The sequence below is a fragment of the Balaenoptera acutorostrata genome, chromosome 9, assembly GCF_949987535.1.
Source record: "Balaenoptera acutorostrata chromosome 9, mBalAcu1.1, whole genome shotgun sequence".
NCBI classification, from domain to species: domain Eukaryota; kingdom Metazoa; phylum Chordata; class Mammalia; order Artiodactyla; family Balaenopteridae; genus Balaenoptera; species Balaenoptera acutorostrata.
Window position 1 is genome coordinate 72,886,881 of NC_080072.1, and position 11,964 is coordinate 72,898,844.

Here is an 11,964-nt window from a genome sequence, read left to right on the forward strand (position 1 = left end):
CCGAGAATGAATGAAGGAAAACATTTATAAAGATCCAGATGAGAGATGGTAGCTTGGACTGGGGTGGTGGTTGAGACAGCAGCAGAGTGCCTCCTAGGGTGCCTTCACTCACATCTTCTTATTTAATCTTACTTCCTCAGTGTGCCACGTGGGGAACTGGACCAGAGCGTTCAGATGCTTGTCCAAGGTGGCATAATCAGTGAGTCCTGAGCCAGATTTGAGCCAGGCCCGTCTGCTTCCTAAGCCTGGCCTTTCCTCTAAGTCACAGCAAATCCATGAGGTGAGCCTATATAATAGGAGAGAAATTGTCAGAAGAGCACATTTTAGAGCTTAAGAACCAATTCCTTGGAGGCTTCAATACCTGAAAAGGTTGACTATGTTTGGTCCCTGAAATGAAACCTAAATTTATTTGTTAATTAAAAAAAAAAAAAAAGGCACATACAGTGTGATGTCACAGTAACAACTAGACTTGGAGTCCCCTTTGATCTGGAGTTGATGACCCTGGTCACGAGGTACTTGTCCCTCAGCCAGGTCATCCTTACCCTTGTACACCTCTGTCATGTCCTCCATGGGAGGCTGTGAGGATTATGGTTTTCATGGGATTTTTTAATATTTATGTTACTATGTAGGATTATACATGTTCCCCAATGTCGATTCATGTTGTCAACTCTAAACACAATTAAACAACTGGAAATCAATCCCTCTCTTTCTCATGTTCTTTCTACATGCTCTATTATGCTGCTTGTCATGTAAGGGTATTAATCATTCCTCTGTGTGTCTTCTCTACTAGATCGTGTACTTCGCGGAACAGGGTGGTCCCTTCTTAGTCTCTGGGTCCCATTGGCCACCACAGAGTCTGGAGTAATAGATGTCAAATTTGATAATTATGTTGTGTTTGAGAATATGCAGAATATAAAATTAAATTCTCAGTTTTTATGACTAAAGCATTTATATGATTTTAATTCACTGTTTTTCAAACTTTCTTGATCCCTGCACCCCCCTTTGATAAGCATAACTATCTCTGCCACTACTCCCCCACCCCCTTCGGCAAATTCTAGTTTTTCCCCAGACCCCTGTCAGTGACCAACACGCACATAACACAGAACATTTGCACATCCCACAGCCAGGGCGATTTTGTCTACTTTAGTTCCTTTTAGTCTATAGTACAAACAAGAGAGCTTCTTTTTGTTTGCCTGCTTTCCAAAGATAAGTTATATGATGATATTGAGTTTACTTTTGCAAATTACAAACGTCCTCATCCCATGATTCTAGAACACAGTATCTCATGGGAGTACCTTGATCTAATTAAAGTTTTTGCTGACAGCTCATTCTAGGGGAAGCCTGTCTTTCACAGCATCTTTATGAGCGATAATTCACTGTCTCCATTTGATCACCTCTGGTCCCTTTTCTTTGCCACTGATGCTCTTCTCCTGGGGACGAGGTTTCAAACCAGATCCTCTTAGGCCTCTGCACTCACACCCATGCCAATCCAACATCTGTCGGTAGCTGTCAGCAAAGACCTGAAGGGGAAGAATAATGGCTGATGTGGAATAAAATGACACTCTACTTGGATTTCAGTGGTTTGGTTGATTCTGTTCCAAGCTGTTTGAAGACATGAGTCAAAATCGACCCTTCTCCAGCCCTACAGTTCTCACCACCTCATCTCTCATACCCAGTTTTTCATCCCTTCATCCCCGCCAATCCATTCTGCAGCTGGAGTGACTTCCTAAAATAAATCTAATGACATCATCCTACTCTTACAGCCCGTCAATCGCTCCCCATTTGCCTTAGGATGAAACCCTGCTCCCTACCTGACCCCCAAAACCACTGAGATCTGATCCCTCCCTCTTGGGCCTCACCTCTGGCCTGTGCCACCTGGCCGTCTATGCTCTGAGCAGTGCTATTCAACTTCTTGCTGTTTCTACCACAGACAGTGCTCTCTCTTGTCCCTGAGACTTTACATCATAAAATACTTCCCTTGGCCTGGAATTCTCACCTTGTAATCCCATCCCTTCATCTCTTTCATTTAGCTTTTTTTTTTTTTTCTTAAACACAATCCAGCTAAACATTAGTTCCTCAAGTCATCCATCTTCCTAACAAGCATGTCCTCACTCACCCCTTGCCCTCCTCCTGTCTTACGTGATGTTAAGGGCCCTTTCTGATTGTGCCTTTTGTTTTTGCAGCTTGTGGGATCTTAGTTCCCTGACCAGGGATCTAACCCAGTCCCCCTACAGTGGAAGCATGGAGTCCTAATCACTGGACCACCAGGGAATTCCCTGACTGTGCCTATTAATCCCAGTATTTCCCCTGTATCTAACTGCTACCTTCCCCCTCAGACATAAACATCGTGCCTGCTGTGCAGTAAGTATTCAATACAGTGAGTAAATAAATGAATAAAAGAAAGGAAAAAATACCCTTCCATGAAATTTCATTTGGAGTCTCATGGCTCTAGTTCATTCATTCATTTTCAAAATGTTTTAAAAACATCTACCATGAGCACTGGCTAGATGCCGAGTGTTCAGGGAGGAACGAGGTTAGACTTGGTCCCTCTCTCATGCCAGCACCTCGCAGGGCTCCATGGGTAACCAGAAAAGAAAGCAGAAGTCACCTGATGCTCTGCCTTAGACAGGGAAGGGCAACGCTGGGGAACTTTCCCGCCACGAGTGAGTTCTGTAACGTAGACTTCATGCTGTGTCACCTCTAGCCCAGGGCAAGACAGATACCGAACTTTGTACCACAGAACTTGAAGTAGGTAGGGAAGACAAACAGACAGACAGACAAGGAGTTCCGATACAGTGTGAGAAGTGCTCTTTAAGAGAGCTATGTGCTATGAGGGCAGGGAAGGGTCGCTGAAGCTACTCTGGGGAGAAGTAGCTCTGGAAAGACAGTAGCAATGGGTAAAATCATACTTAATAATGAGATATGGTGAAACTGTGGCTTGTATACTGGAATAATGATTAAATTTCTAGGTCCCTGAAGCTACTTCTTTGTCACTCCTGTCTGTTGATTGTCAAACACTTGTATGAAATTGACAGGTAAGGAGGAAATTAACCCCATTTGGATTATGAGGAGAGGCAAGGAGGCTGAGGAGTAGCTCCTATTTGGGTGAGGATGTCTGATTTATTTTCCTAATCATGACTAAACCTAAGAAAGCATACCAGGCTCAACCCTCAAGTGAGAAGCAGAAGGCCTCAGAGTCAAAAGTGGTGGTTGACACCCAAGCCAACAGGAGACTGAATCACGCTCTCCTGAAACTGTGGACAGAACTGTCTTCTTTCTAGCAAAGCTACACCCTGGATGGTGTCTAGAAGTAACGCTAGACAACCGCAGTCCTCATAGAAGGAGCCATGTGTCCACAGGGACGCTCTCACCCCATGAGCTTGCACTAAAAAAGACATACGCTCCATAGAACTCCTGAGCACTTCCGGATTGCTCAGCTTTGCGATATTGGTCCAGATGTGTGGGGACAACTGCAGACAGGAATAACTTTGAGTCTCCTCATGCAGAGAAGTATTTAAAATAAATTTTCTGAAACTTTTTCTTTTCGGCTTTCCTTATCTGCAGGGAGAAGAGTGTAGTGGTTATGAGCTGGGCCCTGGAGTTCGACTGTCTGGGTGCAAATGCAGTGTGATCTTGGGCACATTGTGGAACCTCTCTATGCCTCAGTTTTCTCATCTACAAAATGAGGATAAGGATAGAACCTACCTCCTAGAGTTGTTTTAATTATGACAACGTACATTAATATACCATGGTTCATTGATTCTGAGACATGCATTTTTCACATTTTAACATGTCTGAAAAGGAGGTGCAATTTACAGTCAATAGTATAGCATAGTTCAGTTGCCTCAGTGGTATGAAAAATAATGGTGTAGCTTATAATCAGTGGCATGTTAGATGTGATGAAATTCAGGATACAAAGAGCTTAGAACAATACATAGCACATAAACAGTACTAAATGAATAGTTAATAGATGATATAGATATAAAATATATATAGCTCTTCTAACTTCATCAGAGCCAACCTATATAGCTCATTTTAAAACAAATGTCCAAGATCGCAATGGCAAATGATAACATGACTGACCCATTTCCCAGGAAAGTGAGAAGCTGCTCTTCATACATGGCCTGCAGTTGGTGGAAGCATCTGGTACCCATCCCTTTATCTTAGCCAAGATCTCAGAAAGGTGATATAACTGAGACCCACTGAGATGTGGATACCTTGGACAGGTAAAAATTTGATGCCTCTTTAGATCAACATTCTTTTCCTAATCATTTATTAGAGCGACTGGTACTCTGAGACACAGCAGAGAAGTAGGATCTCTGACAGTGAGGCTCAGAAATCCAGCTCTCACCCCAAAGCTGCACACACCAGAGAACAAATCCAAAGCCCCAAGTTACCCAACTGCTCTTCTTAGGAGGATAGTGATCATTGGACTACTGTTCCCCAACTGACTAATGAGAGTCTTGTTTTCCAATTACAGACCCCGCTATCCCTAAGAGAAGATGCAATAAACACATTTTCTAAATACCAGCAAGTTTCCAGTGATGCTCTAATGAACCTTGGAGACTGCTTCTATAAGCATCTCCTAAGCCTCCCCCACCAACTTTAATTCAGCTCATCTCTGGGCCCCAAAGGAGTTTATTCAGATGGCAGACACGCAGACATGAGTGAATGTTATGTATTTAGACAGGGGATCAAAAGGAGCTTCCCTGGCCTTTTGTTTCTTACTGATTGTGTGTTCCCTTTTAAAATATATTCGACTGTCAACCAGAGAAAGCAGAACTTTCTGTTCTAAACTTCCACATTAAAATTTTTCTTCATTTTCAATAATCTGTGTATCTTTCATCTGTATTGTTTTATTTAACTAAAACAAACATATATTGCCTTTGTATTATGAAAGCTTTTTTTACTTTCCAGGAAAAAAGGAAAATAAAATTCTATCAATATGTTTATAATAGAAAGACTAATTAGAAAAGTAGAATAAAAAACTTATGCATGGTTTGGTCACAGTGTGTGAACATACGCAAAGGATAATAAAAGACTGAGAAAAGCTCAATAATTGCCTTTGCCCGATAGGTAAATAAAATTATTTTGTTTTATTTTTGTGTATTTAAAATTTTATACAGAAAAACTGTCTTATAAGAGAAAAAATGAAATTCTTTTTCAAAGCAAAGAGTATTAAATTCAGTTGAAGTTTGGAAACCACTGTAGCTTTTGTAAATATACATTTAAAAAAAAACTCACAAGAGTATTTCATTTTCACTAGCTGTTCATAGATCACCAAGGCACTGAGTCATTTTATAATACAAACAGGAAATGGAGGTTCTGATGAAGCAAGATGACCAAAATCCACCTTCTCCAGATATTGATAAACTGCTTGGCTTGGCTCTCTGGCCTAACCCCTGTTAATATTATTTAGTATTTTCATAGTCCTTTCAGGATGATATAACAAAATATCATAGTGGCTTAGAAACAAGCATTTACTTCTCACTGTTCTGGAGGCCGGGAAGTCAAAGATCAAGGGGCCAGCAGAGTCAGTGTCTGGTGAGAACCAACTTCCTGGTTCATAGATGGCCGTCTTTTTGCTGTATACCCACATGGCCGAAGGGGCAAGCAAGCTCTCTCTGGTCTCTTTCTAGAGGCACTAATCCCTTGCATGAGGGCTCTACTCTCAAGACCTAATCACCTCCCAAAAGCTCCACTTCCAAATACCATCACATAAGTTTCAACGCATGAACTTTGGAGGGAGACAAACATTCAGTCTATGGCAGTAATGTAGAAGACAACAGTCTGTTCAGTGGGTGAAGGAGGCCCATTTAACTTAAGTAGATGGTCTCTTCTTTTCCAAATATGGATGTGGATAGAGGAGACACTTTTATTCATTCAGCAAACACTGAGTGCCTTCCTCCCCACTGTGGGCTAGGCTCAGTGCTAATTGCTGGAGACACAGAGTGTATAAAACTTGGTCTCAGCTGTCGTGGAACTCACCGTCTCAGCTTTCTACCAGGTCATCTCGATTTTCAACACGGAACTTTAAACATTTATTTCAGAAATCTATTTGCCTAAGTATCTATTCCATTATAACTACTTATGAATTTAAAATAATTGCTGTTTATTTTTATCACTACAAAATATATTAAGGAAGACATTCAGTCCTATCTCTGTCTATATGTGTCTGTCTTGGTCTGAATAGAACAGCATCTGGCAATTGCAAAAGAACTCCAGAAGTGCAGATAAATGGGAAAAGCAGAGGTCTGGGTATCAGGAGACTTTGATTGAAATCTAAGCTCTGCCATTTATCAGCTTTTGGAGCTCTCTGAGCCTTAAATGCCTCATTTGTAAAATGGGAATAATAAGACCTACCTCACATTTTTTTTTTAATTTTTATTTATTTATTTATTTATTTATTTATGGCTGTGTTGGGTCTTCGTTTCTGTGCGAGGGCTTTCTCTAGTTGTGGCAAGCGGGGGCCACTCTTCATCGCGGTGCGCGGGCCTCTCACTATCGAGTTCTCTCTTGTTGCGGAGCACAGGCTCCAGATGCGCAAGCTCAGTAATTGTGGCTCATGGGCCCAGTTGCTCCGCGGCATGTGGGATCCTCCCAGACCAGGCCTCGAACCCGTGTCTCCTGCATTGGCAGGCAGATTCTCAACCACTGCACCACCAGGGAAGCCCCTACCTCACATTTTTGACTTAAGAATGAAATGAACTAAACAATGTGAAGCACTAAACCTATAACAAAACTGAACAAATGCTAGTTTGTTTCCTCCATATAGTTTCACTGTAGGTAGGTGGCCAGTCTTTCATCTGGGGGAAAAAATGCAATTACAAAAATCTGGAATTTACAAGACAGGTATTTTTAGGGCTCTGGTTCTCTTTTCAGAAAGATTAAACACAGATTATAAATAGGTTAGCGGCAGGATTCACCTTGACAATTCAATTCCAAATCAAGATAGCACAGAACCTTTGCAGCACAACCCTCCAGACAAGGATGTCTGCTGTCACCACTTCTATTAAACAGTTTACTGCAGATTCTAGTCAGGGCAGTTAGGCAAGAAAAGAAAAGAAAAGACATCCAGATTGGAAAAGAACCAAAAGTACCTCTATATGCAGGTGATATGATCTTGTATATGAGAAATCATAAGGAATCCACTGGGAAAAAAGTATTAGAACTAATAAATGAGTTCAGCAATGCTCCAAGATACAAGATCAATATACAAAAATCAACTGTATTTTTATATAGTATCAATGAGCAAACTGAAAATTCAATTAAGAAAACAATTTCATTTATAATAGCATTGAAAAGAAAAAACATACTTTGGAATAAACTTAACAAAAGAAATACAAAACTTTTGCTCTGCGAACTATAAAAGATTGTTGAAAGAAACTAAAGAAGCACAAAATAAACAGAACGACATCCCATTTTCATGGATCAAAACACTTATTATTGTTAAGATGGCACTACCCCCCATATTGATCTATAGATTCAATGCAATTCTATCAAAATTCCAGCTAACTTCTTCACAAAAATTGACAAGCTGATCCTAAAATTCATATGGAAATGCAAAGAACCCAGAAGCGCCAAACAATCTCGAAAAAAAAAACAAAGTTGGAGAACTCACACTTTTTTGTTTCAAAACTTACTAGAAAGCTTGTGGTACTGGCATAAGGATAAACATATATATCAATTTTGAATCCGGAAATAAACCCTCACATTTATGGAGCACTGAATACTTTTGACAATAGTGTCAAGACAATTCAATGGAGGAAAAAATAGCCTTTTTCAATAAATGGTTCTGGGAAAACTGGGTATCCATGGGCAAAAGAATGAAGTTGGACTCCTACATCACACTATAATGTTAATACAAAAATTAAAATGATCAAATACTTAAATGTAAGAGCTAAAATTATAAAACTTTTAGAAGAAAACATATGGAAAAAATCTTCATGATATTAGATTTGGCAATGATTTCTTGGATATGTCACCAAAAACACCACATTAAAGGAAAAATATTGATAACTGGGACTACATCAAAATTAAAACTTTTTTAAAATCAAAGAACACTATCAACAAAGTGAAAGGCAACTCATTAAATGGGAGAAAATATTTATAAACCATATATCTGATAAGGGATTAATATCCAGAGTATACAAAGAACTCTCAAAACTCAACAACAACAAAAAACCCAATTCAAAAAAGGATAAAATACTTGAATAGACATTTCTCCAAAGAAGATACACAAACAGCCCATAAACACATGAAAAGATACTCAAATCACTAGTCATTAGGAAAACGCAAAGCAAAATCACAAAGAGATACCACTTCACATTCATTAGGATAGCTAGCTGTTATATTTTTTAAAAGGAAAGTAACAAGAGTTGGCAAGGATATAGAGAAATTGGAACCTTTGTGCATTGCCGGTGGCAATGTAAAGTGGTGCAGGCACTTGAAAAAGTTTAATGGTTCCTCACAAAATTAAACACAGAACTACCATATGATCCAGTAATTCCATTTCTAGGTATATGCTCAAAAGAACTGGAAGCAGGAACTCAAAACTGATACTTGTACACCAGTGTTCATTGCAGCATTACTTGCAACTGCCTAAAGGTGGAAACAACCCAAATGTCCATCAACAGATGAACAGATATACACAATGTTGTATGTACATACAATGGAATATTATTCAATCTTAAAAAAGGAATGCAATTCTGATTCATGCTACAACATGGATGAACTTTAAAAACATTATGCTAAATGAAATAACCCAGACACAAAAGGAAAAGTTTGTATGATTCCACTTATATGAAGTACCTAAAGTAGTCAAATTCACAGAGACAGAAGATAGAACAGAGGTTACCAGAGGGCAGGGAGAGGGGGAAATTGAGAATTATTGTTTAATGGGTACAATTTCTGTTTGGGATAATGAAAAAATTCTGGAAATGGATAGTGGTGATGACTGTACAACACTACGAATGTACTTAATGCCACTGAATTGTATACTTAAAAATGGTTAAAAGAGTAAATTTTATGTTATGTACATTTTATCACAATAAAAATAAAGCAGTTAGACCTCCAGATCCCCCATACCTAGCAGCTAGATGGTTGACCACCCCCCCACCGTCCACTCCAGCAGAAGATTGGAGGTAATTCACTGAAGGAAGTCAAACAGGCTCTCTGGATGGAAGGTACAAAGCACAGTTGAAGGCAGGACCACCATACTGAAATGGGAATTTCATGAATACTTACATTCTACATATTAAGCCTTCAGTTCTCTTCTCCCCCTCACTTCCCAGGGTGCTGGTATCAGACTGATTCCCTCCAGCAGGGAGACCGGAGGAGTCACTCCATGGAGAATCAGAGCAGTTCACGAGATAAGACCTTAAAATACCAACATGAGGGCTTCCGCAACTGAACAGCCGAGACAGATCACCCGTCAGTGAAACCCCCAGTTGATAAGCCCACCTCTATGCACAGAATCATATGCCCACTACTAGATAGGGCAAGACAGTCAAAGATCACCTGAAGGTAGAGGAAAGCTACTAAGAGAACAAAACAAACTAGAACAGGTAACTTGGGGGAAGCAACAATTATACAAGAAGAAAGTAACATTGGAAATGAGTGTATCATTAATATCCTTAGACAGATAAGATATTGCATCCATGGCATAAGGCCAAAGTGTTATACAAAAAAGAGAGTTCTGAGAAATTAGAAACTTGATGGCAGAAGTGAAAAATAAACAGCATTGAAAGTACTGTTGAGGAAATCTCCAGAAAATAGTGCAAAAATACAGAGACATAAAATAGAAAAAAAGTCAGAAAATTAGAGGACAAATCAGGAGATCTAATATATAAATGACAGGAGTTCCAGAGGGAACAGAGAAAAAATAGACATTACAATAAAACAATTCAAGAAAAAGTCTCTAAAATGAAGGACATGAGTTTCTAGATTGAAATGATCTGCTGAGTGCCCAGCAAAATGGTTGAAAATTTACCCACATCAAGGGGTATCATCATGAAATTTCAGAACATTGAAGACAAAGAGAAGATCCTCCATGTTTCTAGAAAGAAAGAACAGGTCCTATCCAAGAGGTCAGGAATAGAATGGCAGTAGAATTCTCTGTGGCAGCAGTAGATGCCAAAAGACAATGGAGCAATGACTTTAAAATTCTGAAGAAAAATTATAGCCAAATTAGAGTTCTTTATCCAGCTAGACCCTCACTTTAGTAGAGAATAAAATAAAGATACTTTTAAACCTGTAAAAACTTGGACATTTTATCTCCCATACACAATTTCTGAAAAAGCTCCTGGAGATATGCTCCACCAAATAAGTAAGGAAACCAAGAAAGAGAAGAATATGGACTCTAGAAATCAGGGATTCAAGGCAAGAGAGAGGCATGCTGGTGAAGGGAGATCCTTATACAACAGCTGTGCAACCACAGGTCTGGAGAGCGACCAGTGCAGACTGGGGCAGGTCAGAGGTCTCTCTGGAAGGGACTTTTTCAAAAGGATGAAATTGATAGAATTCCTCATGTGTTTGGATATATTAAGAGATTTACACAAGGAGAGTTTGGGAATTAATTAGTGATAATGACATTAAAAATCAAGCAAATTGGGGTTTCCCTGGTGGCGCAGTGGTTGAGAATCTGCCTGCTAATGCAGGGGACACGGGTTCGAGCCCTGGTCTGGGAAGATCCCACATGCTGCGGAGCAACTAGGCCCGTGAGCCACAACCACTGAGCCTGCGCGTCTGGAGCCTGTGCTCCGCAACAAGAGAGGCTGCGATAGTGAGAGGCCCACGCACCGCGATGAAGAGTGGCCTCTGCTTGCCACAACTAGAGAAAGCCCTCGCACAGAAACGAAGACCCAACACAGCCAAAAATAAATAAATTAATTAAAAATATATATATATATTTTTTTTTAAAAAAAGGAAAATGTTGAGTGGCCTTAGACTTGCCAAATATAAATTAAAAAAAAAATCAAGCAAATTAAAGAGCAAGGGACCTAGAGAGTCTCATATTAAGTGAAGTCAGAAAGAGAAAGACAAATACCATATGATATCACTTGTATGTGGAATCTAAAAGAATGACACAAATGAATTTATTCACAAAACAGAAACAGACTCACAGACATAGAAAACAAACTTTTGATTACCAAAGGGGATGGGGGGGAGATAAATTAGGAGTTTGGGATTAACAGATACACACTACTATATGTAAAACAGATAAACAACAAAGACCTACTGTGTAGCATAGGGAACTATACTCAGTATCTTGCAATTATCTATAATGGAAAAGAATCTGAAAAAGAATATATATATATATAACCGAATCACCTTGCTGTGCACCTGAAACTATCACAACATTGTAAATTAACTATATGCCAATAAAAAAAGGAAAAAGAAGCAAAAAAAAAAAAAAAAATGCAAGGCAACTATCAACTCCAGGTAATTAAAATGTTGTACAGAAAGAAAAAGTGAGCCTAGGATATTGTGCAGTGGATAAACTCAGCTGCGACTAGAGTTTACATAGCCATAGTAAATGAAAACCCTCTAGGCAAAATTTCAATTTATCTACATTGGGAGTTTGAAGGTGCAGTTAAGTACATGTGAGGTGGGAAGCATGGAAGAGAGCTAAATCTTCACTCTCCCATAGCAGGAAATCAAGACATGATATCTGAAACTAAAAAATCTAAAGAGCAGCAAAATAAGCAGTTGGTTATATGGTTGTAAACGCTAACTTATCATCCAGAAGAGGTGAAAAGTGGAGTAAAATGGAGGTAAAATGGAGGCAGATGGGGTCCCCTGTATTTGGCTACAAATCTTGTAGAACCATTTAATTCTGCACGTTTAGCTTTCATAAAATTAACACCACAACATATTTTTAAATGACTGCAAAAACAAAAGAAAAGCAACTTCTTGCTCCAAATAAAACTCTAGATTTTCCCATTTTCTATTCAAATTAAACTT